General features: G+C 46.1%; 1 protein-coding gene and 1 long non-coding RNA gene across 4 annotated transcripts in view; one reads left to right on the top strand and one right to left on the bottom strand.

Moving 5' to 3' along the window:
* The window catches only part of PROX1 (prospero homeobox 1), a 49,880-nt gene extending 43,870 nt beyond the window's left edge, over nucleotides 1–6,010 (bottom strand). Inside the window, exons 1-2 of one of the 3 annotated variants that reach the window (XM_066316178.1) lie at nucleotides 5,845–6,010; nucleotides 5,492–5,616 (exon numbers count right to left, since the gene is read on the bottom strand). The gene's annotated coding sequence lies outside the window, so the exon portion shown is untranslated. The remainder of the gene's footprint in view (nucleotides 1–5,491; nucleotides 5,617–5,844) is intronic. The other 2 variants (XM_066316180.1, XM_066316179.1) reach the window with 2 other exon arrangements.
* The window catches only part of LOC136359509 (uncharacterized), a 515,416-nt gene extending 488,353 nt beyond the window's left edge, over nucleotides 1–27,063 (top strand). The window contains exon 2 of the long non-coding RNA XR_010743291.1: nucleotides 26,975–27,063. This is a non-coding gene — a long non-coding RNA (uncharacterized lncRNA). The remainder of the gene's footprint in view (nucleotides 1–26,974) is intronic.
* The last annotated feature ends 595 nt before the right edge of the window (nucleotides 27,064–27,658 follow it).

The raw sequence follows: 27,658 nt of genomic DNA, 5'->3' as shown, positions 1-27,658 counted from the left end.
AAAAAAAAAATCATGAATTCAGATGCAAAATCCAAAGCCTTAAACTGCTATCAGGTCACTGTCTTCAGACATCTTTTCTTATCAAAAAGTACATTAAGCGAGTTAAGTTTGGCTACCTCATGATGATAATAGTAAAATGACAAGGATTTCTGTTGCAGGGGCCCAATTCTGCCACCTACACACCAAGGAGCATCCCACCCTGCAAGCAGCACCCCTGGAGTCCAGAGATATCAAAATCCTGTTATGTGTGAGGGGTAAGGTCAGGCCCTGCTTGGCAGCATGTAAAAGACTGTCTCCTGCTTTCTCCCAGCTGATGCAAATGGAGTTTTTCAGGGGGCAGAATCAGGCCATACAATTAGACCATCGCCAAAAAGAATAACAAAACCTGAGGAATATCAGAAGGGTTGCTTTTGTAAAGAACGGGCCAAGTCCTCAGGGGGTGGAAAGGGGTGACGACCACCAGGGCTTTTATGAAGGTGACACTGGCACAGAAAAAAACTGGGCCAAGTTTGATCTTTCAGTCCAGTGGTGTTCATTTGAAAGTGATCTAAACTAATTGAAAGACAACTGAAAGAGCTCCTGCCTATTTCACCTAAGATATTCTGAAGATATCCACCATAAAGATAGTACTTGCCAGTAGGAAAACAAACCAAACCATAAACAAAACCCACCAACACTGAAAACCTTCACGCTTTTCCTTCCTTTTCTGTAGTTAAGCTATGTTTGATTGAGAGCCAGCAATACGTTCCCAGACTCACACCAAAAGCCGCATGTCAGGTTACAAGTTTTACACGTTTCCCAGAAAATTCGAGGTGCCTGACCACTGTTTCCCTCCCTCTTGCCCAATCCCAACCAAGGACACGCATGGGGAGGGCTTGCTGTACCCTTGAGTCAGCAGCTCAGGAAATAGGCTGTCCTGCGCCAGGTTGGAAGGTCATTGCCATGCATCCTTCCTCCCCAGTGTCCATTTCCCTCCCCAAGCCCCTGACCAGCCGCTGCTCCACAGCCCATTTCTGCCACTGCAAACATGTGGCAGGAGGTGCTCCGGAGTGATGTCCCCTCCTTCCCTCGATGGAAGCTGAAAGCATCAGAGTTATCGTACACTTAACCTGGGTATTAAGCAACATCTCCCATTTGCCCTGGTGTTATCCTGAGCCTACAGGCTGCCAGCTTTAAGGCTTACGTGCCTTTCGGCTTAAATATGAGAAATAGTTCTACTTTAGCCCGACAAAACAGAATGGGTATTGAATGGCCAGTTAATATTTCATTCTCAGAGGACCAAAACCAATTTGCACCTCAAGGAGAGTGGAATGGCACGTAGAGCGGGATGCAAAATCCCAGCCACGACAGGCAGAACCCAAGACTGATTAGATTAGAACAGAATAAATAAGGAAATCTTGGGGAGGGGGAGAAATAATTAGGAAGTGCGTGTCCTTTACACAGTCACCAGTACTTGGGCTGCAAATTGTCTCAGAACTACATTTTATACATATAAAGTCTCTGTACAGCTCTCCAGAAAAACAGAGCTGGCGAGATAGGCTTTCGTTGTCAAGATCTACGCAGAAATCTCCAGAAGCACCATTTCTTTCCAAATTACAGAGTTTTCAATTTGTGAAGGTTAAATTTGGTTTATGCATCGCTTTTGACACCCCTCGCATGCCAAGTGTAGTTTACATTAAATTTGCCGGTCACATCTCAAGCCTCAACTCATACAATGTGGCTTCCTCAGAAACCAAACCTTTTCCATGCCGACGAAATTCAAAATCATACCAAGGGCCTCAGCACTTTCTATGTCCATCCATAAACATCACAGTAGTATTTTATTTACAAATTTACTTTCAAATCTTTTGTTTAAGGAGATATGATTACAATGTAGCTATGAATAACCTCTTAAGAGCACAGCAGCTACAGACATGGGTTCATTTTATATTCATTTGATATGCATTGACATTTAAAATGGAAACAGATTAATTTCTAAGTCTCCAAGAGTTACTATTACCAAACCTTTGGCTACAATGGTCTGTCCAAATGAGCATGATGTCAGGTATTTAACCATACTCATGATGAACAAATCAATTTTTGTAATCAATTTTGTTAACTCATCTTGATCTAGAAAGACGCTGATCATTTTCTCCTAGATTAATTGAAACACCTACAGGATGCAAAGGAGATGTAAATTCAAACTCACCCTCATCAGCCCTTTTGAAGAACCCTAGCCTAATGTAAACAGCCATTAAGTACACAGCAGAAAAAGTGCTAAACTTGATGGATATGCCTGGATGAATTCAAGAAGATATCAGTTTATACAGCTGAAATCGTTCCCATCTTTTCAAAAGCCGACTACTTTCGTTGGTCCAGTGTCTGCCTGCTTCATGTCAGCCCATTATGCCAATACCACGCAAGAAATTTAACATGCTTCTGCTAATAGAAATATTTAGATCTTTCACTCTAAAGCACTACACAGGGTATGGCTTTGCCAGAATCAGCCAGGAAGCACAGGATGAAAATTATTCCAGTCAACAGCATTTCATGCACAAAACCACAGCTAAAATTCGAAGAACAGATGACATCTGTTCACCATATCTGTTCACTGCTAAAATCACATCAGCCACTAATGAGAAAGTGCTACCTTTTTGTACAGCTCTGACACAAGTTTCCTTGGGAGAAAGTACTACCTTTCTGGACAGTTATAAGACAAGTTTTCTTGGGAGAAAAGATTACCAAAATCCCTTACCAAGATGTCTATCAAGGAATTTGAAAGAAAGCAGAAAGGATGAAGAACTACTTGGGCAGCAAAAAAACTACTTTACTAGGATTTCTCGAGAAGAAGAAGCAGCAGCAAAAATCAGTGCCTGATTTACTTCAAAATTATGCTGCTTGCTCTTTAGCCTTAAAGAAAGAAGCAACCCTTGTTTTATGAACCTGGTGATACCCAGGGCCCAATAGAGTAAGGTATTCAGCAATTCCTATGAATGCCAAACATCCGCAATTCCCATCAACAACAGAGCTCAGTAACAGGAGGGATTCGGCATCTCATTAGTTCGGGCCTTTAAATTGGGGAGATGCAGGGCCCTCCATCATGTAGCCGTGCCCGAGGAAACAGATCTTTTGAATGAGAAAAAGAAATCAAGCTGCTCAAAGTGGAAAACTGAAACTATTTTCCTCCTCTGGAGACAGTTTGGTCCTTGTTATTTCATTGATCATGAAAAAAATAACTCACATGGCCTCTGTGCAGAGACAATACCGAAAGGTTCTCAAGATTCCTACTACGAATTCAGCCCAAGTTTTCCAATATACTATCTTTCCATGCTATGCGATGTCATTAAATGACAATTCTTAAATTACTTAATTCAGTAGTTAGGCTGCACTTTGAGTCTGAATAAATCACTATTCAGAGACTACAAATTGCAATATTTACAATTCTGCCCTGAATCAGATTAAACTTCAATTTGAAAATGTGTCCATTCTTACAAACATTTCAATTTATCAAGCAATCATAAAAGAGATAAGTTATATAAACTGAGAGGCCTCAGAGTTCAACTGGCAGGGAAGTTAACTGTATATACCGAGAGTGCCATTCAGCGAATGCACGATACTTTACAGAATAATTTAATAGGGAGCTGTTAGTGAAAAGTATATACATTGTACTTTTTATCACAGTTCAACTCCTGAAATGTTGATACTCTGTCTACCCTTGAGTATTAATAAACATTTCACAGTATGTGATATCGCTGCTAAAGGTAAGCTCTGGACAAAAAAAGCAGATAAAATAAATGCAAAATGAGCTGCAGTGGTCGTAAACTTTATGTGATTGATGGCAATTCAGCAAAAAACTGCGAGAAGAAGACATAAAGGATGTGTACCACATGCAAATCTACAGCTAAGGAAACTGCCTCCGTATAATTCATCCTGCATATTGCCAAACCTCTACAGGCGATGGAAGTGACAAATAATCTGAGTTTTTACACCTCACGGTGACACAAACATGTTTCTGTGCCCTGCGCTCAACAACACAGCACCTTCTGCCACCAAGCTACGGCCACAGACGCGTGGATGTGTTCCACGTGCTCCCCACCCGTGCCCAGACCCGGATGATGGGTTTGGGGTGACACTCGCCATACAGCCAGAAACACCACGGGGTCCGCCTGAGCGCTCGGGACCTGTGGGAAACTAGCGGCTTTCCGAAGCTCGTCCTGGCAACTTTTGCCCGACATTCAAGGGCACCTCTAGTCTGCAGCTGTGTCCCTTGTGAGCCTTAACTGAAATCTCCTACTTTTTCAAAGACATTAACTTAATATCCCGCGTACCTGCTCCTCCGCGGCCGGGGCACAACCACACGGACGCGACGCCGGCCCCTCGGGAAGCTCCATCCCGCCTCGGCCGCGCCTCCCGCGCCCCCCGCACGGCCCGAGGACACCGATCCCGCGCCGCTTCCCGCTGCTGACCCCGCCGCCCCGGCTCTCCCGGCACAGGGAGGCGGCGGCGGCCGGGACCCCCCCGCGTCCCGCTCCGCCCGGCGCGCACCTGCCCCGGCGCCGCGGCCCTGCCCTGCCCCACCAAACGCCGCGCTGCCACCGCCGGGGGTCCGCGCAACTTTCTCTCTCTCTGCAGAGAGCCGCGGCCCCCGGGGCGGCCCCGCTCCGCCCCCGCGGAGTGCCCGGTGCCGGGGAGCCGAGCCCCGGGAGCCGGTCCCGCCGCCCGCTCCTGCCGGGCCCCGCGATCTCGGCGCGCCCCCCCCAGCGCTGCCCTGCGCGCCCCCTCCGCGCAGGCCCCACGCCCCCCAACATCGCTCCCTCCTGCGCTTTAACTCCGTGCGAACACATGGCAAAGTGAGCCGGGTCACTCAGCCGCTAAACAGAAAATCGAAAAAGCCAAGAAAGATCTCCATCAACGGCTAAGAAAGAATTAAATCCCCCCCGGAGGAAAAAAAAAAATCAACAAACAACAACCAAACAAACAGAAAGTACCAATAATCCTAATCTTTTCCCAGATCAAGGCTCTTATCCCGCGACTTGCATTTGATCTCTTCTCATGTGCTCGCTACCTACCACTCAAATCCCATTTTCTATACATTTCCACGATTCGCAGCTCGTCCCACGCTCGGAAATGAAAAAGTAATCGCAAGGGTAAGAAGAGTAAGAATGAAAAGTCCCTGTCCTTCCCGGCTTGGGTTAAAAAGGAGAAGTAGCGACATGCAAATGACAGGCAAATTGGAAGAGACAAAAAGCAAGGCAGCTATAATAAACAGGACAAAGAGAAGGCTCGGACGAGCGGAGCAGGAGTTTAAAGCTGGGATGGGGAACTTCGGCGGGGACGGGGGAAGAAAGAAGCTCAGAACAACAAGAAGCCAAATACTCGCTGCCGTTTTCCGTCCCCGCAAAACTGCCCTCCAACCCACGGAATAAAATAAAGAACGGTCCACAAAAGGTGGCAGCGAGAGAGAGAAGGGGAAAGGGGGGGAGGATCACCTAACAACGAGCAGGTCACTTACTCTTCAGCCCTGGGCAGGCTACGGTGAGCGCTCCATCGGGCTCCTTACCGCTCACAAATCCTTACCGCTTTATCTACCGGGGAATTAAAACTACTCAGCTAATAAAGTCACTGCAATTTTGCCCCCTGGAAAAAGAAGCACAGGTTTGATAACGGTGATCAATATTTTGCTGGGGATTTCATCACCGCCCCCCTCCCCCCGGACCATTTAGAGCAGCCCAAGCAAGTGCGAATTTAGGCGTAAAAAAAAAAAAAAAAAAATTAAAAAAAATTATAAAAACCCGAAAGACCTGAAAAGGCCGAGAAAGCGGGGAGGGACGGAGGGGGCGCGGAGGGGGAGCGGGTAGTACTTACTCGGTGCAAAGGCGACGAAACCGAGCCTCGCTTTTTTTTTTTGGCGGTGGAAGGAGAGAAAGGGCGACACGCACACGCACATGCACACACACCACACGCGCCCCGCACACGCACACGCGGACACGCGCGCGCAGCCGGCAGCCCCGCCGCTGATGAATATGATAATCGCGCGAGGGAGGGCGAGCGCGGGCGGGAGCGCGGGCGGGCAGCGGCCGCGGGGCTGCGGGCGCCGAGCGGAGCCGAGCGGAGCGGAGCGGCGGGCGCGGAGCGGAGCGGGGGCGGCGGGAGCGGCGCGGGGCAGGGCTGGGCTGGGCTGGGCTGGGCTGGCCGAGCCGAGCAGCGCTCCGCACCGCCACAAGATTTACTTTAAGACACAGCTGAAGGAAACAGGAAGACTAGACGTCACACTCGGAGTGACGTGGGCCCGGCCCGGCGCCCAATCGGGAGGCTCCTTGGGACGGACGGGGGGGACGGGGAGAACTTGGCAGGAGCGGGGAGAGAGGAGAGGGGAGCGCGGGGGGGTTAGGGTCGCCCCGCCCCGCCCCCGCGGGAAGGTGGCGGCGGCCGCGCACCTGCGGCGGGGATGGACGGGCGGACGGACAGACGGACGGACGCGGGCCGGGAGCGCCGGCAGAAGCGGCCCGACGGGGCGCCCCGCTCGCCTCTGCCGCGCACCGACAAGGGGCGGACAAGTGCCGCCCCGCGTGGAGAGGGGTGGGTGACAAACTTCAGGAGAGTCACCCCCGCATGGGCGGGGGCTGCTCTGCGGTGCCCCATGCGGTAAAGTTTTCCACGCGAGAAGGCTTCCGCAGAGGAGTGTCGGGGCCCCAGGGTGCGCCTCTTTCACGCGTAAAGCAATCGGGCGGCGGAGCAAAGCCGCGTCTGCGGGCGCTGCCGCCCCGCGCGGGTCACAAACTTTGGGACAAACGGGCCCGCGGCCGCCCTGCCCTCGGCGCGCCGTCCCTCGCCGCCGCTCAGCGGCAGCGGCTCCGCCGCGCGTCGCGGGGCTGTCAGCAGGAGCCGCGCGGGCACTTTCCACGTGGGAGGCAGGAAATAAACACGAAATCGAGCATCAGGTTGCAGCTCGTGGAACAACCGGTGGTACTGTGACACGGGTCTTCGGTGCTGGCGGCCCCGACCCCCTGTGCGGCACGACCCGAGTTTAGGTCAACTTAACCCTATCCCATCCCGCTCCCGGCCGGCTCCGGTGGGAAGCTTGAGGGGGTAAAAAATTGGGAGATTAAAAAAACCCACAAAAATGGATCTCGGCAGGTCTGGGCTGCGATCCGGACCGAAACCTGTCGGGCGCGCTCTGTCCCGCCTGACCGCGGCTTTCCGCGGCGCGGGACGGGGAGTGAGCACCCGCGCCCCTGCCCCGGCTGCGGTGGAGTTTTGCCCGGCTGCTGCCGGCGAGGAGGCGAGGCTGAACCAGGGGAAACAGCCTCAGGCATTGCGGACAGCGGGGGATACACCAGGGAGAGGGAATAACGTCCCGCGGAGGGCCGGGCGGCAGCGGAGCGCTGCAGGGCGCTCGGCGACAGGTAAGGACGGCGCTGCCTCGCCGGGCCCGTCCGCCCGCGCCCGCCCCTCGGGGCTGCGGGAAAGGGAGTCCCGAGCGGTGGGGAGAGCCCCAATGGGGCGAGGGCAGCCAGGGCAGGCGCAGCAAAACTTGCGCAGCCACTCTGTGCCAGCGGCGAGGGGCCGGGCCGCACCTCGTTCCCCGTTCGCCCTGCTGCTAGTGCCGCCGCTGAGGCGGGCGGCTGCTCCGCTAGTCCCGCTTCCACTGTGAGGATCCGTCTCACTGGAGGGGAGCCGCGGCGCCGAGCCCCGCGCCTGGGTGCGGGCAGCAGGCTGTGCTGAGAGGGCTGCCCTCCGTTCCAAAAGTTTGGGAGCCGGCCCGGGCAGCCAACCCGCCCTCCGGGGCCAGCCCTGCCCTGCCCGCCGGGGCGAGACGCGTGTGCCCCGCGCCGGCTCCTCTCTGGCCGCCGCCTCGGGCCGGGGGGCGGCTCCGCGCTGCCTCCGCGGAGGGGAGCGGGGTCACTAACGCGGGTGTGTGAGTAACGCGACACGCCACCCGCAACCGAGCACTAAGAAATCGCTCGGGACCGGCTGAAGCGACTGCCGGAGCTGTCGCAAGGGAGCTTCTCGGAGTTAAAAAAATTGTATGTCCCTGCCGGTGTCGGGATCGCGAGGAAACGCGGCCGGCAGCACTCGCCCTAGAGTCCTGTGCCCGTGCGAGGCGAAACCTTTGGCGGCGGCGGCGCCCGGCCCGTCGGGGCCCGCAAGGCAGCGGGCGGGGGGCCGGCCGCTCGGAGCGCGCTGCTCCCCGGCCCTCGGCACCGAGAGCCGCTCCTCCTCGGGGACCCTCGCAAAAGCCCTGCCGTGCCGTGCCGCTTTCCGAGCCCTCGCGCTGAGTGACCGCCAATCCCCGCTGCAACGGGGCGCAGCCCGGGACGCCGCGCTGCCGTCGCTTTGCTCCCGCAGTCCGAGCGCTGGGCGGCCCCGCATCGGGGCCCGGTGCCCGTGGCGCCCTCCAGGCCCGCGAAAGTGCCGGGACGGCTTTGCGAGAATTACTTAACGCGACACCTTTGGGAACAGGGGCACCGGGCCCTCCGCCGCCGGGGAGCGGCCGGGGCTGCGCTGCGCTCCCCGGGCGCGGAGAGGCGGCACGGCCGGCCCGGGCCGGGTCCCCGTGTGCTCTTTCGGCTCGGCTGGCCGGGGTGACACGCTCAGCCTCTCGGTGTAGGTGTAAGTGCGGCAGGGGCTGGGAGACAAGGGTGCAGAAGTGTGTCTGGACGCAGGGGGAGATAGGCTAAATTTGGCGGGGGAATGTCTCGCTTGGACGCTTTCCTTTTTTTTTTTTTTTTTTTTTTTTTTTTTTTCTTTTTTGTTTGTTTGTTTGGTTGTTTTTTTTTGTTGTTGTTGTTCTTTTAAAGGACACCGAGATACTTGTAGAGAAGAAGCCGGACCGTGCAAATGCAAATAAATAAGTAAACAGCTGCCTCTGACACTGTACTTCTCACCACCGGGGCACACCTTAACTTCAACCACTGTTAATCTACTCAAAAGAGAAACTGAGGCTCTGGGAGTGAAGCGATGTACCCAGGGTCACATGGCAGAGCAGCGGCTGCCAGACTGGCCCCAGGCTTGTGCGCAGGCTTCCACCTATCCTCCGGCCCTGCTACCTCCTGTCCCTAGCTGCTTGCACGTTACCTTCCTCCAGCCCTGTGTCTGGTAACTTTTCCAAATCTAAACACACGGGCCCTACGATCTGCCACACCCGTAAACGCAACTGGGATGAAATTCACGCTCCCCACTCCCCTGCCATCTCGGGCACTGAGTGCTCCAGACCCTCTTAATCCTGGAGGATAGGCAGCCAGCCTCTTAAGGAATGCAAGCTGATGATTCAAAGCTCAGCATTAAAAGTAATCCTCCACCCACCACCCAAATTTTAAAGTTGGAGGAAAAGCTTTTTTCCCCTCAAGAATTTAATTCCTCAGAAGGGGTCCGTGCCAGCAGCTCATGTTCAGGATTTGTAGCAAGCAAAGGCATCCCTGGTGCCTTCTCTGGGGCCTGGTGGCTTGGGCAGTGGCAGGGCAGCCTCTGGCTGGTGTGTGTAGTTGAGTGCCTGTTTCTATAACTTGCTGCCCCCAGCCCCCTGAACACCTGACACTGCGGTCGCTGCTAGCAAGCTGTCATACATTCCAGTCTGTCTGCAAACACCTGTAGAAGTCCTGGGTCTTTTTCCTAGTAATTATTAGGCTATAAGGTTAGTAAATATCAGTAAATATTAGGCTACTAGTCCTCTTCTTGGCCATTTCTAGGTTATTTTCTAAGTTGTGGATGTTTTGGATCCGAATGAAAAGTAAACAGTGTTCACAAAGTTTGGATGCAAAGCCTGGGTGTGCTCAGATTTGTGTGTTCTCTTCTGCTGTGCTTAATGCTTGGCGTGTGTCACAGACTTCAGGTCAAAATACTACTCGTCCTCCATATAGGAGGGTTGTCAGTTCTGTGTAAAAAAAAATCCTCCAAATTTTGGTGCCTCTGAAGAGAAAAGTTTTTTTGCAAGCTGATGGCTTTCCCTGCTTGCAATCTATTTTTTTTTCTTTAAGGGAAAAAAAAAAAAAAAAACACAACCAAAAACCCAGATGCAAGAAACTTGGGAAAACTTTTGCTGTGTCCCCATGACCACGGGTGATTCCTCTGCCCCTTTGGAGTCTGACAACAAAATTGGAAGTGACAGGGGTATATTGTTGAAACTGCCTTTTCTTTGATCATTTTCCTTGCTGTGTCTGTTCCAACTAAATGAGGGAATAGGGCTACGAATACATATCAGGTTTTCCTTTTTTTATTTTCTTATTTCTTTTCTGTCTTTTTTTTTTTCTTTTTTTTTCAGGGGTGGGAAAAGTCCAAGTGTTCTTGGGCATAAAAAGAACACCTCACAACCACAAAGGCCTGATTCTGCTCTTCTGCTGATGTGAATTAAAAATAACTGTACTGATATCAACAAAGCATCCTCAATCTGTGTGAGAAAGAGAACCATGTGCCTGATGTGTGTAATTGCTGATTTAGAGCCTTTCCTTGCTTTCCTTTGCCTGGCTCCTCATTTCAAAAGGGAAACCTTTGGAAGAACATGACTTTAACCTGGAGAATGAATACAACCTAAGTGATTTAGCAGAGTGAAATTTAATTTTAGAACCCGGTACTGAAGGAAATAGAATTGTTAAAAAATAAAATAATTAAAAAAAACAACAAAACACAACACAACAAAAAAACGTCACAACCTCCAGAGAGGAGAAAGTGAACTAAACTAATCCTATTAAACATGGTAGCATGTTTCTGTGCAGCTCGCTGAGAGATTAAGCACAGGAAAAGGGATAAGTGCTGCTTCAGTTTCACTAAACTAATGTGACAACTTGTCATTGGAAATCTTTACAGCTTGTTAGCAGATGACTAGCTGATTCAGATATGTTTTCTACCATTTCCTTTGTGTCTGGGGGTGATGTTTTTTTTCTTTCCTGTTCCTTTCTTATCCATACTGCTTTATTTTGCTTTTTAATCCTTCATGTCTCCTTCAAGTCAAAACATTTAACTTGCTTTAATCAATATTTTGTTTTGAAGATGTCCCTTGACCTTTTGTTTGTGCAAATTAACCTTCAAGGGCAACTCATTCATTCATTAACCTCAGTGGGATGCCATATCCCTTGTACATGGCATTTTAGGATGCATAAAACATTTATGAATGTTTAGACATATTGCAGTGAATGGCTGTGATACTGCTGTGGTTACTACTACTGCTTCTGTGATATATTAAATTTCTTTCCATCTTCCTCCTTCTTTCACTCTTTCATTCTTTCTTTTGTACTTTTTCTCCTTTTTTTTTTCTTTTAAAAGTATTTTTCTTTTTCTTTTTCTTTTTCTTTTCTTTTCTTTTCTTTTCTTTTCTTTTTCTTTTCCTTTCTTTTCTTTTCTTTTTATTTCTTTTCTTTTCTTTTCTTTTCTTTTCCTTTTCTTTTCCTTTTCTTTTCCTTTTCTTTTCCTTTCCTTTCCTTTTTCTCTTCCCTTCCCTTCCCTTCTCTCTTTTTCTGCGTCTCTTTTTTCTTACTTCAACTGTTTGTGTTAAGATGTTAAGAAAAATAGCTAATCTGGGTGAAATGTTAGCATTAGAAATTTCATTTCAAAGCAGATGTCTCAGTGATTTATAAACAGATGCTGAACTCTTCTCTTCTCTTCTCTTCTCTTCTCTTCTCTTCTCTTCTCTCTTCTCTTCTCTTCTCTTCTCTTCTCTTCTCTTCTCTTCTCTTCTCTTCCTCTTCTCTTCTCTTCTCTTTCTCTTCTTTCTCTCTCTCCTCCCACCCTTCACTCTTTCCCTTGGCCCTCCCCCACCGGCAAAGGCATGATTGTTGAGTAAATGGAAAAAAACATTTTACAACATAAAGGAAGGCTGTTTAGAAAAGGAAGGCCCTGCTGAGGTGTAGAGGAAGCCTGTTTATTAACACTGGACACCCTCTTATCTGAGGCAGCTCCAGATGGATGTCCCTTTGGTAATTCCCACTCTGTGCCAAGTGGGGTTAAGCAGGGTAACCACCTTGACGTGGGCTGGTGATCACCAGGAGATCATCGGCTCCTTCAGAGAGAAATTTTAGGTGAAATTTAGGGTGGGGGAGGGAGAACCATAAGGCTTCAGCATAAGCTTGCACGTGGCCAGATTTACCTTTGTGGCTGTAAATTGCTTGCTGCCTGGTCCAGAGCCAGGTTTTGATTGAGAGAGATAAGTAGTTCAAATCTGTCAATAATTAACTGTCACTCAATTAAGGCTTTCTTAACAAATTAGCACTTGGTAGCACCTAGGGTGCAGGTTTTTCATGGGAAAAGGCTGATGGAGTGATGTTGGCCATTAAGTTTGCCCACTGAGTATCAGCTAATGTCCAGCTCAGTTTAAACACCACTGTGTAAATTTGGTGAATCGGTTCCCAAACCCCATTCCTGCCAGGTTGCTTTTAAGATTAACTGTTTGTCCCCCTCCCAGGCTCAACATTGCAAGTCAGTGGTAAATCAGAGAGCTATCACTGATCCATCAGGGTTTCTGGCTGTCAGCCTTTAAGGAGCACCCGTGATGTAAATGAGTTCTGAATTTACAGAAATGATGTGGAGCCCTCCCAGTACACTGCAGGTCCCTTAGAAAGGATGGTCAGACTTATGTAGGCTGCTTCCAGTGTAAACCACTGTGATGTATTCCTTTCTCACACAGGACCTTGTCTTACCCCACCTGCTCTTTCCACTGGGTTGGTGTGAAGGTTGAAAGGGAAAACCCTTCCAACCTCTTCATCCCATGAGGAAATTCTCATACAAGCAGCTGCCATCAGGCTGTAACTTCTTTTTGCTTCCAGCCTCATGTGGCCCTGGGTACCTGGCTCCATCAAGACTTGCCATGACAAATGCCATGCATTTCCAGAAATATTGCAAAGCACCATGTATATGCTTCTCTCTCAGATTCCTGGAATAATCCTTCTGTGGCAATAGAGGTACTATTGGTGTTTCTCTGATAGAAGGCATTTTCATCCAGTTCCCTTTCATCCCTCTCTGAAGCAGTAGTGCCATGGGTATATCATCCCACTCGTCCTCTTAATTCCCCAGTCAGAAATTAAAAGTGAATGTCAGATGTCCTTCAGAGCCAGCAGAGCTGTCCCAGTTCCCATCAGCTGGTCTCCAGCCCCATGTTGTGCACACTGCTGGATCCACACTGCCGGCATGGGAATTCTCTTGGTTCTTAATTCACAGCAAACGGCAGACTCTGGGAGCAGTGATCATTTGTCACATCAACCCTGCCGAGGCAGGATCTGCCTCTCCTGAGTCAGAAAACCCTTTGCTCTCATCCAGCATCAAATTCTCCTGGTGTCACACGCAGTTGCACCTCCAGGAGGTGTAATAGCCGAGCCTGTGGAGAACTCCAGTGCAAACTCTGGCAGATGCAAGTTCTGATTCATACTGTATTACAGGAAAGGCTGTGAGGTGGAGGCTGGTTTTAGCTTCAGCTCTGATTCGTTCCTCTGATAGGGTTTATTCTCAGTATGGGTTTGGTTAAATCAGTCACTCCTTACCTCACTGAATAGCTTTCCTTCTCTTTGACCAAAGCATGCCTTACCTGCAGCGGGGGCCAAAGCAATGCTGGACAAAAGTTTAAAAACAAAATTTGGGAAGCTTTCCAGGTGTTCTTTTTGAGTGAAGACCTTAGGGGATGCACTCTGTTGTCTCATACAAAACTAATCTCATAAAAAACTAATGTAGCTTTCTTTCTATCAATCATATTGGATGGAAGAGCTGCCAGAGAGGGACAGCTCTTAGCCAGCACCACCCTACCGAGGTTCAAAAATCTGAACTCTTTCAGCAACCTCCATGTGGAGATTTTAAGAGCACATTTAAAACATTCTTTGTGCTGCCCTGTCCTGGTACTTGCATTAAAAGTCTTAAGAAGTTTAAAATCATCAAGCAGGAGAAAAGGAAGCACATTTGATGGTTTAAAACTCTACCCTAGCTGTTGAATAATCAAGCTGGAAATGTAATTTAGTTTTAGGGACTTACGTTCTATTGATTGGTCGAGGTTTTTAAGAAAGAGGAAGATATTTTTGTAGAGGGATTATAACCTGGGGGAAAGAGTTTTTTTTTTTTTTTTGTGATCTGAATTAATTTGACTTTTATATTATATAGCAGCAGCTTTTAGGAACCTTCTAAAGAATCCTTTCCAATAGTTATTCGCGTTATCTGAAGAATGCATCCAATCTGTCACCTCTAAGACTCAGTCTGGCAAGGCATTGAAGGACAACTTTTTCAGGGGCAGAGAGTCATCTAATAGCCTTTCTAAACATTTACAAGTGCTATAGGTTAGTTTTAATACGACCCAGGTGCCTGGGTGGTTTTGTAAGGTCTGGACAAGCCAATGGTTTTGGGAGCTTAAAGCAGAGCACAGGTGTCCATATCCAAAAACTCACTGTGGATCATCCAGCTCGGCGGACGAGCTCCCCAGGCTCCACGCTGCTGTTTCCGTCCCTGCCAGAGGCTGCCCGCAGTGGGCAGGGACCCAGGGACAGCCAGGACTCGTTCGGGGGGCGGCACGGGCTGTCCCCGCACCCGCGGGCTCCGACAGAACCGCGCCCAGCCCTGCTGCCTTTGCCAGGCGTCCTCATGGTGGAGTCAGTTCCCATCTTTCCTGGGGAAGGCCCCGAGTCAGGATGTCTCCCCTGGAGGTGGGAATCGACGTTTAACACCTGCCTCGTTCCAAAGATGTGCAAAGTCACGGGCTCTCTTCTCTCTAAAAAAGTGTGTTGCCGCCAGGCTCTGGGATGGGATCATTCCTACCCCTCCTTTGCTGTTTGTTTTGTTTGTTTGTTTCCAGTGGCCAGAAAGGGACTAAAGGAGAAGAAACAAGTAAACTGACTTTGTGAAAAAGGTGATTAAAACAGGAAACTGTGAGGGAACAACACACTGCTTCTAGGACTGAATATTTTGCCGTCTCTAATGGTTCTGCAATGCAAAGCACAGCACAGGCCCGGGGAGGAGGGCCTGGGAGTGAGTCCTTTTGCCCAGGTGATGATGCTCTGAGCCTGTTTGTGGTCCCAGCAATCTGTGAGCCTTTCTGAAATGCTGCACAGCTTTGCCAGAGTGGATGGAGGTTGTTGCAGCAATTAACGTAAAGGCACTAACATCTTTTATGGATTTTAGCCTTGAGTAGCTGAATCATTAGGTACATACATAATGTAAAAAATCATCCCACAGTGCCCTAAGCTCCCACTGAAGTTACTGTGTTTACATGCAGTGCAGTAGGCCCAAAATAATGTAGGTGCCTTTTTATGAAAAGGAAATACATCCCTGGCATAAAGGTCAAATGGCATTTATAACAACATTAATAATTTCAGAGGACCATGCTATTGAATTCTAGGAAAGATTAGACCTGTTTGGCAATACTGTTTAGCTGCTTTTACAACAGAGATATGCTGTTTACCTCCTGAGAGGTTCATAAGGAAAAAAAAAATCCAATCTATATCAATGGGTAAGATATTTTCCTTACCAGAGATATTGATTTAAATATTGACTTCGCTGCTGGAGGGTTATTTCACTCTATGCTGCAGATACTCATTGTCAAGTGACATGTGTTTTATGTACTAATAAAAATGTGATTTCTGGCACAGTAATCTTATCTGGATGATTCTGATTTTTTGCATTCAGGTTGGTCTGAAGAAACTGTGCTTTCTAAAATTGAGTACTTATTTTCTTCTACACGTCAATGCGCTTCACTCCATGTGAATTACTTGCGACTAAGATCAAAACAAACAAACGTTTAAAAAACCCTGTACACAGCCCCTTTGTCCTATTAGTTCATTTTCCTTTCAATCTTTCAGCAATGGGTTTAGGCTTTGCAAGACAGAAGTTCTTTATTTAGCAACAGAAAAGGTGCCGCTGCAGAACCTGTTACAGCTTGTCAGAAAACCAGCCCAAGTGTGTTCTGGGACAAGGACTGTCTTTTTATTGCAGGGTTATACAACAGCTCTCACGTTGGCTTGCTGACCCGATCAGGGCCTGATGATAGTGACAACGACAACAATAGCTTGTGCCACCAAGCAGCAACCCCACGCTCAGGAGAGCTGTGACACCTCCTGACATGGGCTAGACATGCCAGCTCCTCTTGTGCAAGTACCAGCCCAGGAGTGAAAGAAGCCCCAAAGAGCCCTCTAAAAGCCCCAATCCCAACCCCCTGAAACTGCCATTTTATAGACATGAGGATTTATTTCACTGGAGCGTTGCACCCACCCATGAAGCAGAGGATGTTGCTGAACAGTTTCATTGATTCTTAAATTCTCCTTGCTGCCCAGCTGGTTCCCCCTGCAGAGCCTGGATCCACGCATGTGTGTGGAATTGCACACTGCAAAGGAACCTGCCCTGGAGGGCAGCTGGCTGCCCTGCTGCCATGCATCTTGGTAGCACTGGGACTAGGAGCACAAGGTGGAGGAGCATCCCTGGAATGCTCGTGGTGTCTCCCACTTTCTCTTACCATCAGGACTCTGTGAAATGTGAGGCATAGTCACACGTCGGCTCTTTGGCACTGTCAGCAATCCCCCCAGCTTGTTGCAAATGGGATGACAAGTGAATAGGGTTGTTTTCAGAAGGGAATTGCATGCAAAAGGTTAGTCCTGGTCTGAAATTCTTGAGGTTAGGTGTGCCCATATCTTCTAGGCACTATCCCGTGCACAGCACAGGACCGCTGTGCTGCACACAGGAAGATGGGCTTTGCCTGGCTGAAGTCTCCCTGTAAATCTTTTCCTTGGCACCACTGAATTTGAGACCCATACCTAAGGATCCAAGACAGACCCTCCTGGAGGTTGCTTATAGCCAAGAAGTGGTGAGCTGGCCAGAAAAGGCAAATCTCCGACCCCTGTGCAAGCACTTCCCTGCACAGACTCTGCTAATGGGGTGGGGGGGCTGTGGTGCTGTGAACAGAAGTTGTTTCTTTTGGAAGAAACAAGAAGACAAACAGGGCTCGGGCCACTTGCTTTTTTTTTTTTTTTTTTTTTTTTTTTTTTTTTTTTTTCTGAAGAGAATTTACAACAAACGTGAAACTGGAACTATGGCACAAATTCACCTTGCATTTCACTAGAGGTTACTTAGCTTACTCTTGTATTGCTTTCTGTCTACTTGCACACAAGGAATTTTTCTTTTTCTTCAAGCACCGTGTTTTAAATAAATTTTGGGGAAACTAACGTGACAAGCAAAGTCTTCGTTAACCCAACAGTGTAATTTCTCATTACAAGGCTGTGATTCAGAGGGAAACAACATCGCTAAACAGTTACTGAGTCCCAGCAAAAATGGACAGTTGTTCCTCAATCAGTTCTTTTGTGACCTTGATCTGAACCTTAATCTGTTTTAGCAAAATTCTTTTATTAGCCATTCATTTCTTAATCATACCGCTAATTTTCCTGTTTTTTAAACTACCAATTTAAGGCTGCTTTTTCATGGAACTAATCAAGGCTGATGTATGTTATTTTGGCTATGAATTAATAATTATTCCTAAGAGTTTTTTAAGTCTGCATTTTCCATAGATAACTGTTAAACAATTGTAGATAGGGTCAGGAAAGGCTGTTCTGTGATATGGCACATCCAAGTCTACTTTCTTACTTTTAGTGAAAATAACCATTATGAGCATTGGGTAGGGAATCTGAGCCTCACCTTCTTTTCTTTCCCTTACATCAGCAGTCGCTTTCATTAGTATTATTATTGCAGACGAGCATCACGGGAGGAAGAAGGATTTCGGGATCAGGCTCCATTTGAGATATTTAGAGTAAAAAAATAAACATATACTTGCAGCTGTCTCACAGAGATTGTAAACTGTTGTAGATAGTGACTAGTGATTTTCTTTGCCTATGGTATTAAGGAACAGATGTGTTACTACACTTATCTCTACCTTTACAAACAAATAAATCAGGAAAAATGTCGAGCAGAAAGAAACCGTGCCTGTTGTCGAATGCCTAGCTACACGGCTACAGGTTTTTGTACTTTTTGGCAAAAGCTTCAAAACATATTGTGGCTTGGTTAAGCTGCGGCTTCTTCGCAGCATAAAGGGAGCCTTTCTGAGCCCGCCGTTCGCGCTCGGCTCCGCGGCGAAGGCAGCGGCTCGCGCTGTTATTTTGTCATTCCTACGGCAGCCACGCAGAGATTGCAGCCCCCCGTCCTCGGCTTTGTACCCGCCAGAGACGCTTCTTCCCCCCCCAAACTGATTAACATCACGGCGGGGCTATGATCTTAATAAAGCTGGCACTTCTGGATTAGGTTTTTGTTGAAGTTTGGGGTTTGACTGAGTACCGGGGGCTTTGTGCGTGTGCAGCCGGGTGGTTGCAGGGGGTAGTGCTCAGCCCCCCCCCACTCAGAGGTGCCGTTGGAGCAGCACTTGGGGAGATAACTTTACAAGCGTTTTCCAGCCCTAAACCTCACTCTCTGAGCTCAATGGGACTTTGTCAAGCGACGCCACTAACATTTCGTTAGGGAGTGAAGCAGATTCTTAATTGCAAGTGAACTAAGCCTGACAGATAGGATTTTCTACTCTAAAGAGGGAGGAAAGCCAGAAACTTGGGGGTTGGTTTTTGTGTGTTGCTTGTTGTTTTTTTTTATGGAAGATGCTCAGATGTCTGGTAATAAGTTCCATGCAGATGGAAGGCAATGGCTGGAAGAGTAGAGGAACAAAGACTCTTCTCAATCTTTTTCCCTAATTAAATCCCCTTTTTCTGTAAAAGTGCAATGTTTTCCCCACCAGTTTGAAAGGATGCCATGTCTGATTGTTTGAAAAGCTATAGGTTAATTGTGTTATATGTATCTGTAGAAAAATTATTGCTATATGCAAAATGGATGAAAGTGCTCAAATAGCCCGTTAATTAACTCAGTCCTATTGTTAGCAGGGTTGGCATTGGAGGAAAGAATAATGCCTTTTTCAATCCGAAACTTCCCTCCACTCCCCATCCATTTTATCTTTTCTGTCACTTCCTATTAGCTGATCATGACATCTTATTCTTTTTCCTGAAGGGTGGGCCAGAAGATTACTTTGGAGTCATGTAAGTGACACTCCAAGGATTGGCCGGCAGCAGGTCAGAGGCCCGGCCTGGAGCCGCGGGATGTCATCCCTGTGACATGCCTGGAAACCCCGGCTCATCCCTCAACTGTCCGGTACAGCAGCATCTCCGTCATGTTGCACTCCAGTCTGTCACTGGCATGGGTTCACGCTCCTCTCCCGGGAACCCTGCTCGCTTTTGCTGAGGACTGTGTTTTTATTTTTAACACAGAGTCCTTCACTCAGGGGCACTGAGGGTTCTTTTTGCAGGATGGATTCTGCCGTGGGAGGGAATGGCTGGGGGAAATATACCAAATGTGCCCGCGTGTGCTAAAGGGGAGCTGGCCTTTAAAGCACTCTTTTTTCCAATCCCTCTGTGGGAAGGAGTTTTTGGAAGATCTCTGCCTGCCTAGAGGTGTGGGGCTGTCCCAGGCAGCTTTGCCCCACAGCAGCCACCTGGTCACCAGAGCCCAGGATGCTCCTGGTGGGGGAACACAGCCAGAGTGCTCCACCAGCTGTAGCCAGACATTATGGCTCGTGCTGGAGGGACTCGCTGCCGGCACCGTAATTGCAGGCTAGCTGGATTTTTGCTGTGGTATTACAATTCCCCCAGGGAAGCCCACAGCTATGCCATCTTTCATGGTAACATTGTCAGGCATGAGTCATTTTCTTCCCTCTCTGTCTCGGTTTGTCCTCTCTCACACACACACTCTCAAAAATGCAAGGACAAATCAACAAACTGGTGAATAAAATTAGATGTTGCTTTAGTGCATTCTCAGCCCTCTTCTGGCTGAGTGTACAATTTGATCAGTTTGAGGTACTTTTTTTTTTTTTTTTTTTTTTTTTTTTTTTTTGCTATGAGAATGTGGTATAAAATATATGGGCCATTTAAATATTACTATGGAATGATAACTTTTTTATCTTATGCTTTACTTATTTTTTTCCCATGTTATTCTCTAAGAGTGTTTTTGATTTAAAAATTAAGCAGTTAAAACTACTCCTTAGACAACAAATCATTGCCAATATAAAAAAAAACCAGAAACTGGCAAAGTAGCTACAGGGGTCACTGTTTAAGAATTTTTTTCACCTGATACTTCCTCATAATACTTCAGGTCTGCTAAGCTTACTCTTGTTGCCCTTTCCCTAAACATCTGAATGCATGCTCGTGTATAATCCCATTGTATGCATGGCTACCTTATCACAACTCAATGAGTATAGTACTTGCAGGGTTGGTGTCTTTGGCTGTGAACCAAGTTTCTGGTGTATTCTGAAATGTTCACTTTGGTGCCTTAAAAAAAAAAAATATCACTGAAAGAAAATTAGGGAAAAAACAGTGAAGTTTGAGATGCCTAAATTAAGGTTGCTTTTGCAAGACACATGTAGCAGGCTTATTCGGACATCCTGTTCATCCAGAGCAACACTGCATGGGAAACTGCTGCTGAACCACATAGCCTTAAGTGGGATAGGAATTGATTTCTCCCTTCTCCTCCTTTTTGTCACTCTCTCTTCTTCAGCAAAATGCTGAAGAAAACAGGGCTTGTGGAACCAGTGCTGTGTGAGCCTATCAGGTAGGGGGAAAAGGCTGTACCCTAAAATATCAGGAGGCTCTGCTCAGGTGATCCTGGGGAGTGTCAGAATGAAGGATGCAGGTAGAGTAAAAAACAGGTGAATTTGTATATCACACTGGGTGTCAGGGTGAAAATTTTGGATGCAGTGACCAGATCTGTGTGGCCAAATGTGTGCTGAAGACACTGCCAGGGACATGCAACCATGAGTTTGCCACAGAGGCCTCAGATTTTGTGTTTTGTTAGATTTACGTTTGTGGAGTGAGCAGAAGTTGAATAATTTATGGCAGTGACCACTTAGATGCCATATGTCATGGTTTTTTTAAACCAGTATGGGTTTTTAAATACACAAAAGGGAGCAGACACTGGAGCTGAACTTTCTTCATTTTATTCAAGAAGAGAATACTTGAAAATGCTTGGAGAAAAGGGAGCCCTTTGTATACATTTTGAATCTGCACTAAACTTGACTAGTCAGCATCACTCTGTTTTCGCAATGAAAAATGAAAACAGGGTTTGCACAGTGTCACACACAAGAAGAAACAAGACTTTTACACAGGTCTCAGGAAAAGACCATACTTTAGGTGTGGTTCTAAGTTTAGGGAAAGCATATTCTGTCCATTGTTTAAAAATGCATATTTAAATGAACAAGCCCACTCCCATTCCCAGCAATATAGAAATGGTAGCCTTGATGTCACAGGCAAATTTTGTAGGTGGTTAGCCTTGATATTTCTGGGACATTACATTGGAAATACTCTATTGTGTATTTTATTTTGCTGTGAGAAACATGAAATCCTTGCAAGCTCGGAGTTCACATGTCCTTTTAAGTCTTAAATATGTTTAATTTTACATGCCAAAGTCTTAAGAAGTGTTTGACTGCCCGTGGCTTTTGTGTGCATCTCCAGATGGCAGATGCCATTTTGGTTTCACATTAATTGAGTAATTTCCTTGCTCTTTGTACATATTGCAGAGGAAGCCATTTCTCTGCTTTCAATAGGACAGAACAGCTCTTGGCATCAAACCCTTCTGGTCTGGTGGTACTAAAACTGTTTTAAGGTGGAATTCTGAGAACAAGCTGTTGGGCAGTACAGATTTGCTCTATTGTAGATGAAAGTCAGACATTTAACAGTATCTTAGAAATATCTTGAGGATTTTTCCTGCTGAACTGTGAAACAAACCAGATAGGATAACCTCAGGGGCTGAAGACGTAATAAGATATATGTTTTTCAATACTCATTTAGCTAAAGGAAAAAAAGAATTCTTTCATCTGAAAGGAACTGTTTTTTGGAGTTTTTTTTTCCACCAGTTTTGCTTTTTCCCCCTCTCACTTTGCTAGATACTAAAAAAGGAAAAAGAGTTCCCAAGGCCTTTAAAACACCATATTTTGTCCCACACACCGGTCCTGTTGTAAGAATTTGGCAGTATGCTTTTTTGGGGCACAGGCAATGAAAGAGGGCATGAGGAGCACCTGAGGGATCGTGCCCAGTGCTGGGAAGCAGCACTGGCCACCCCACTGGACATCCTTGTGGACACACGGACATCCTCTTCCAGCACATAGCCCACGGGATCCATGTGGCACCGAGCCGCCCGCCTGTGCCATGCACCACCTGCCCCTCATACACAAGGGCATTTAAGTTTGAAAGCTTTGGTGCTCAGCATAAAAGATTGTAGCAGTTCTGTAGCTCAGCATGCCCTAAATCCAGATGGATTTCTGCGTGGAGCTAATTGTATATTATAAAGTTGGGTGTTGTGAGGAGAATTTCTGAGAATTTATGCACAGCAATGCCTTAGAAGTGGCTTGATATGTTTTTTATACCAAGATAAAATGAGTCCAACAATGAGATTTTAAATCACCTTTTTTTTAATTTTTCCTGAATGTTCACTCTTCCAAACTCCCTGTAGAAGGGAGGCAAAACCAAATATCCTGTCTGTTTGAAAAAGAATATGGAAGACAGAAGTTAACGCTCATCAAAGAAACCAAGATTATATGTCACGTTAGTAATCAGATTTTTTATCATGGTAAATGGTGTCCAGATATAGTTGAAGTGGGCAGTGTACATAATAACATAATTATGGGGTGTTATAGTGACGTAACAGCAGCAGGAGCTCGGCTCCTGACTCCTTTGTTTTCCATTCACACCCACTATGATCCACTGCTATATTTAGTTGTTTTTCACAGTGCTACCTAATACTGTCATCGCAAGATTTTTTTTTTTTTTAAGTAATAAAATAAAGATAAGACAGTATTGACTTTTCCATGGAAGCTGAAACACTGGAATCTTTTCTTGCACGATGACAATTCAAACTGAGGGGGAGGGTGGGGTTTTTTTTGTTTTGTTTGTGGGTTTTTGATAGATTATTGTCATCTTTTGTGTGTGAAATGCAATTGCAGCGAGGCAGAGCGGCAGTGGTGGGAACAGTCCCAGGCCACTGTGAGCTGGGACTATCTGCGGCTGACGGAGCTGCTCACAGACAATTTAAGGCAACGTCGTGGAGCATGAAAGAACTGAGATTATTACATAACTGAGTGGTGTTTGGGGATTTAATAAAGGAAGTTTTGACTGCTGAATTGCTGTATCTTTAACAGTTCTCATCGTCTATCTCATTTTTGGCACAGCTCGTTTGCGTGGCACTGCAGTTCCAAAGACACCTAAAAATCAGCCCTGTGCTTCTCAGGTAGTGTGGCAAGGTGTAGGGCAGCCCAGCTCAGCCCCCTGGGTGATGTCTGCGGCACAGGACCTGTCATTCTGCTTACACCTATCACAACTGTGCTTCCCATGCCTGGAAGTTAGGCATTACAATTCCCCCAAAAGGAAAAGATCTCATTTTTCAACGAATGGCTTTTGTGGTCAAATACACCTGCTGTGGTGAACTAATATTGGTATGTGGGGCTGTATGACACCCCGTCTGCATTTTGCTTTGGCCCACAACAAGAAAAAAAGAGGTTTAATGCCTCATGGAGCACTGGTTTTCCAATCTATGTCCTTGTTATCACAGAACTGGCTCCTGAATTAAAGCAAAGGCTTTGTCAAACACACCACCAAATCAAGTACACTGCAAGTGGAGCTTGAAATGTGAACATCGACATGTCTTCTGTGTTAGCCGTATGGGAAAGATGATGCTGTTATAGAGAATAAACACTGAGGAGTCCCAGACTCGATGAAGCCACAAGTCCAAGAGCCCTGGAAGGATGCTGTTTGCCAGCTTTACAATAGTTTATTCAGCAGGAGTCAGCAGGGTTGCCTATCGTGTTCCTGTAGTCAAAGCTCATTCATTCTGTGCAACATAGGTCAGCTCTGGTGCAACTATTGATCTCTGTAGAGCACTTGCCCTACTGCTGTGATTTAAAAAAAAAATCAGCACTGTAGTTACAAAGCATTACTGGACTCCTCTGTGTGTATTTATTGCAACATCACAGCTCCCTCTTTCTTTAGTTGAGTACGTGTACGTCTTACCCAAAGCTGTGATAACATGTGAGCAAAGATGGAAGGGGGTCTGCATGAGAAGAGCTTTAAAAAGTTGTCCCCTCTTCCCAAGATCTTTGAAAAAGTATTTTGACAGCAGACAAACAAAACTCCACTCCTCTGTCTCATTCTTTGTAAACATTCAGTGACACTGTGCAGAGGATCCAGGTAATTCAGTACTTTTTCTGATTTTAAATTACCCCAGAATAACTAAAACACTGCCCTTGCCTTCTCCTAGGCCTCTTTTTATCAGCTCAGCTCTATGTAGGAAAGTGGTCTCTGTGTATCCCCAAGTCCCTGTGTACTTGGCTGTGCTTTGGAGCTGCCTGCAATGGTCCATGGTCAGTGTAGTTTTTGTGAGAGAGATGCACAGTGCCATGAAGAGCTTCCCAGACTGAGGCTGCCAAGAGGCAAGATAAGAGGATCACCTGTAGCCAGTCTCTCAGAAGGCAACTAATATATTGAATAACAGTAGCACAGACAACTGATCTTTGTCTACTGCCAAGACAAGCAGTTCTGTTAATGAGATCAATGCATCTTCCATATGTAATAAGGCTTATTCTCAGCTTGATGAAGGTGAAGACAGAAATTCCTAAAAAGCTGGATTTTAATAGCCATATTCAGGCAGAACTCACTTTTGCCTCGTTGGGCAGCGCAAAAGACTTGGAGCATAAGACAGGAGATTAGGATCTTGGGCAGAGGAATTCTCTTCATCACTTTGAAAGGCATATAGCAGACCACTGCCTCACTTTCCCTGACTTCGTAGTGTCGCTTTCTTTCCCCAAAAAGAGTTGTCTGACTGAATTGAGAAGCGTGAATGAGGTTCTCATATGCAACAATGCTTAAAGCCAGAGTGATGCCTATAAATATGGAAATGAGAGTTTTACTTTATTCTGGGAAGGGCTGGAACTTTCCTCAGGAGACTTTCTCTGACTTCAGGACTGGCTGCAGTAAGTACCCTTGGCAATGCAAAATGGAAGCGCATGAATAAATTAATTGGAAGATGTACATGCAGCTCCTGCCACCCCAAATACCTTTCCCAGCTCTGAATGCAACACAGATTTTAATCATGGAGCAACAGATGATTGATGGATGATTAATAGCTAATTTATGAGATTCATTTAACTTCATTTTACTTATACACTGTATGTAGAATTAGTTAAGGCTTGTTCAGGAAAGGAAGTGATGAACCATTGTTCCCATTAAATTATAATGACAGCCTTCCTCATCACTGTATATTTATTATGTAAGAAAAGGAAATGTCTAGTAAAAATCTGTATAGGTTAATAACACCTTCATAATATAGTCTCTTTTCTATTGACTTGAATAGCCCTCCTACTGACTTTTACTGGATTATTAGAGTTAATTACATCAATTGCAATATAATTGATTCTTAAATACTATGTAGGAACCTCATACAATTATGGAAAAACAAAAGTCATCTAGACATCTCCGATCAGAAAAGATTTGGAATTCCTGCACATTTAATTCCTGTTAATCACCAGTCAGTTTGGACATTAAGATTGCAGGGTTTCTTGTTTTCTTTCTGTTAGGTTTTGACAGAATTGATAGTTTTACAACATTTAACTCAGTGTGCATGGAAATATGAGATTAAAGAGACAAATGTAATTTGCTAAAATCGTTACTTCATCTCCTAAAAGTGAAATGAATTACCTGCCTGTCTATAACAAAATACAACTTACTCACACGCATGCATGCTCAAGAGGGAAAAAAACCCCCTGAAATAGATATTTAACATTCAAAGTTGAAGTCCTTTATCCACAGGTGCAAGTGTTCCTACAGATCATGCTTGCTGAAGTCACCAAGGGCCCTTCAATGTAATGACATGAAGCAGAGCTGAACACTGATCTCCAGAGAGCAGGAGATCTATACATTATTTCATTGAGTAACTTTGACATGATAATGGTTTCTAAAGCATGGTTCTGTACTCCAGATAAAGATTATGGACCATTCAAAAGAAGGTGCTTTAAGATAAACCCTCTGAGGGATGCTACAACATTATTAAGCAGCAGTTCAACTTTAAAGCCAGTCAAACATAACATTTTCTGTGACTGTTCTTGGTCAGAGTCCCCTGTGGTACCAGCGTAGGAGATGTTAGTCATTTCATTTTTTTTTTAGCTAACTTTGTTAGGGTTCTCCAGTGGCCTTCCAGGAGCGTGTGGCGTTTTGCAAGAGTGAGTTGCTTTGTGTTTGTGCAGCTCAAGTCCTCAGAAGGTAAATTCAACACTCTTTGTGCTGCTCCATTAAATATCCTCAAGCCAATTCAGTCGGTGTGGGGATATCACTTCAGAGCTTCAGCTGAGCAATGCGTGCAAGTTCTTGTTATGCAAAATAGTAACTTTGGTTACGGTTATTATTTTTACTATTATTAATATTTTTGCTTTACAGCTTAATGCACACACTTAACCACACTGCAGCAGCCGGCTATCAAAGGCTTCCCTGAGGAAAAATTAAGTACTTGGAGCAATAAATTATGAAAAGACTACATCTAAGGGCACCATCCACCTTGTTCTCACACCCGCTTTAGGTGTTAAATAAATCATAACATCCTGTTCATCGTGCCGTCAGTAGGGGTTAAATAAGTCACTGTAAATGAGCTCCAAATCATAGGACGTAGCTGGCTTCCAAGTTTTTTGTTTGCAAGGAGAAACAGCCCAGGCTTTGATAGTTCGGGTCTTTAAGGAAAGTCTTTTTTCCATTCCAACTACTTCCTGTTAACGTGGAAATGAGAGGAAATGAACATTAAGCAGAAGGATGGGCCCATCCTTTTCCAGTCGTGTGCCTAATTTGTCAGGTGCAATATTGGCACCTGGAGGCTTGTTTTGGCTCCTATTACATCCTTGCTGGGGAAATATCAGGATACTTGTAACTAACAGCATAGGACTTCAAAGCATTTTTTGTTATAGGAGGAAAGAAGAAAGGCTGCCGCCGTTAGAAAATGCAGAGCTGAGCAGCCCAGTTTGTTTGCAGAGTGTGTTGTAAACAGCAGTCAGTTGGAAAAAAAAAAAAAAAAAAAAAAAAAAAAAAAAAAAAAAAAAAAAAAAAAAAAAAAAAAAAAAAAAAAAAGACAAAAAGAGAAAAAGTATGTGATATTTCAGTCTAAAACTAGTTGTGGCCATTAAGCCTGCAAGATGAATACACTCTAAGGAGTGCATCTACCTCATAAATTACCCTTTGGAAATACATATCTTAAGTGTGTTCTTCATACTTCTAAATCTTCACATAAAACGTCCTTTTTGCTGAGAACTTGTCAGCACATATGTCCATTTCAGTGGGAAGCTTAAGTTTTTCGTGGCAGAAGTATTTATGACCTCTGAGTTGCAGTTGTGGGAAAGCTGTTTTTAGTGACTCTGGATCAAAACCTGCAAACATAAGGTTCCAGAGTCTGCCTGGTGTCTTTACTTCATGCCAAACACTGTAGCTGTACTTTCTCTTGTGGGACCTTTCTTGTATTAAGAAACTGTCCAAGATGAGTTAGAGACCCCACGCTTAGCCAGTATATTAGTGATGCATCTCTGGATGAATCTGTAGAAAAAAAATGTATTTAAGGCTCCTGTAGTGAAAAGAATGAGGCTGAAGTTGAGCTTATTCCCCAGCAGTGTTTCAAACTCTGAATTGACTAGGGTTGGTTTGGATTTTTAGAATGGTTTTATGTTTTGGGCCAAAGTAACTATTCA

The sequence above is a fragment of the Sylvia atricapilla genome, chromosome 3 (assembly GCF_009819655.1).
Source record: "Sylvia atricapilla isolate bSylAtr1 chromosome 3, bSylAtr1.pri, whole genome shotgun sequence".
Lineage (NCBI taxonomy): Eukaryota > Metazoa > Chordata > Aves > Passeriformes > Sylviidae > Sylvia > Sylvia atricapilla.
Note: the sequence above shows the minus strand (reverse complement) of the source record. Positions and strands in the feature narration are given on the sequence as shown.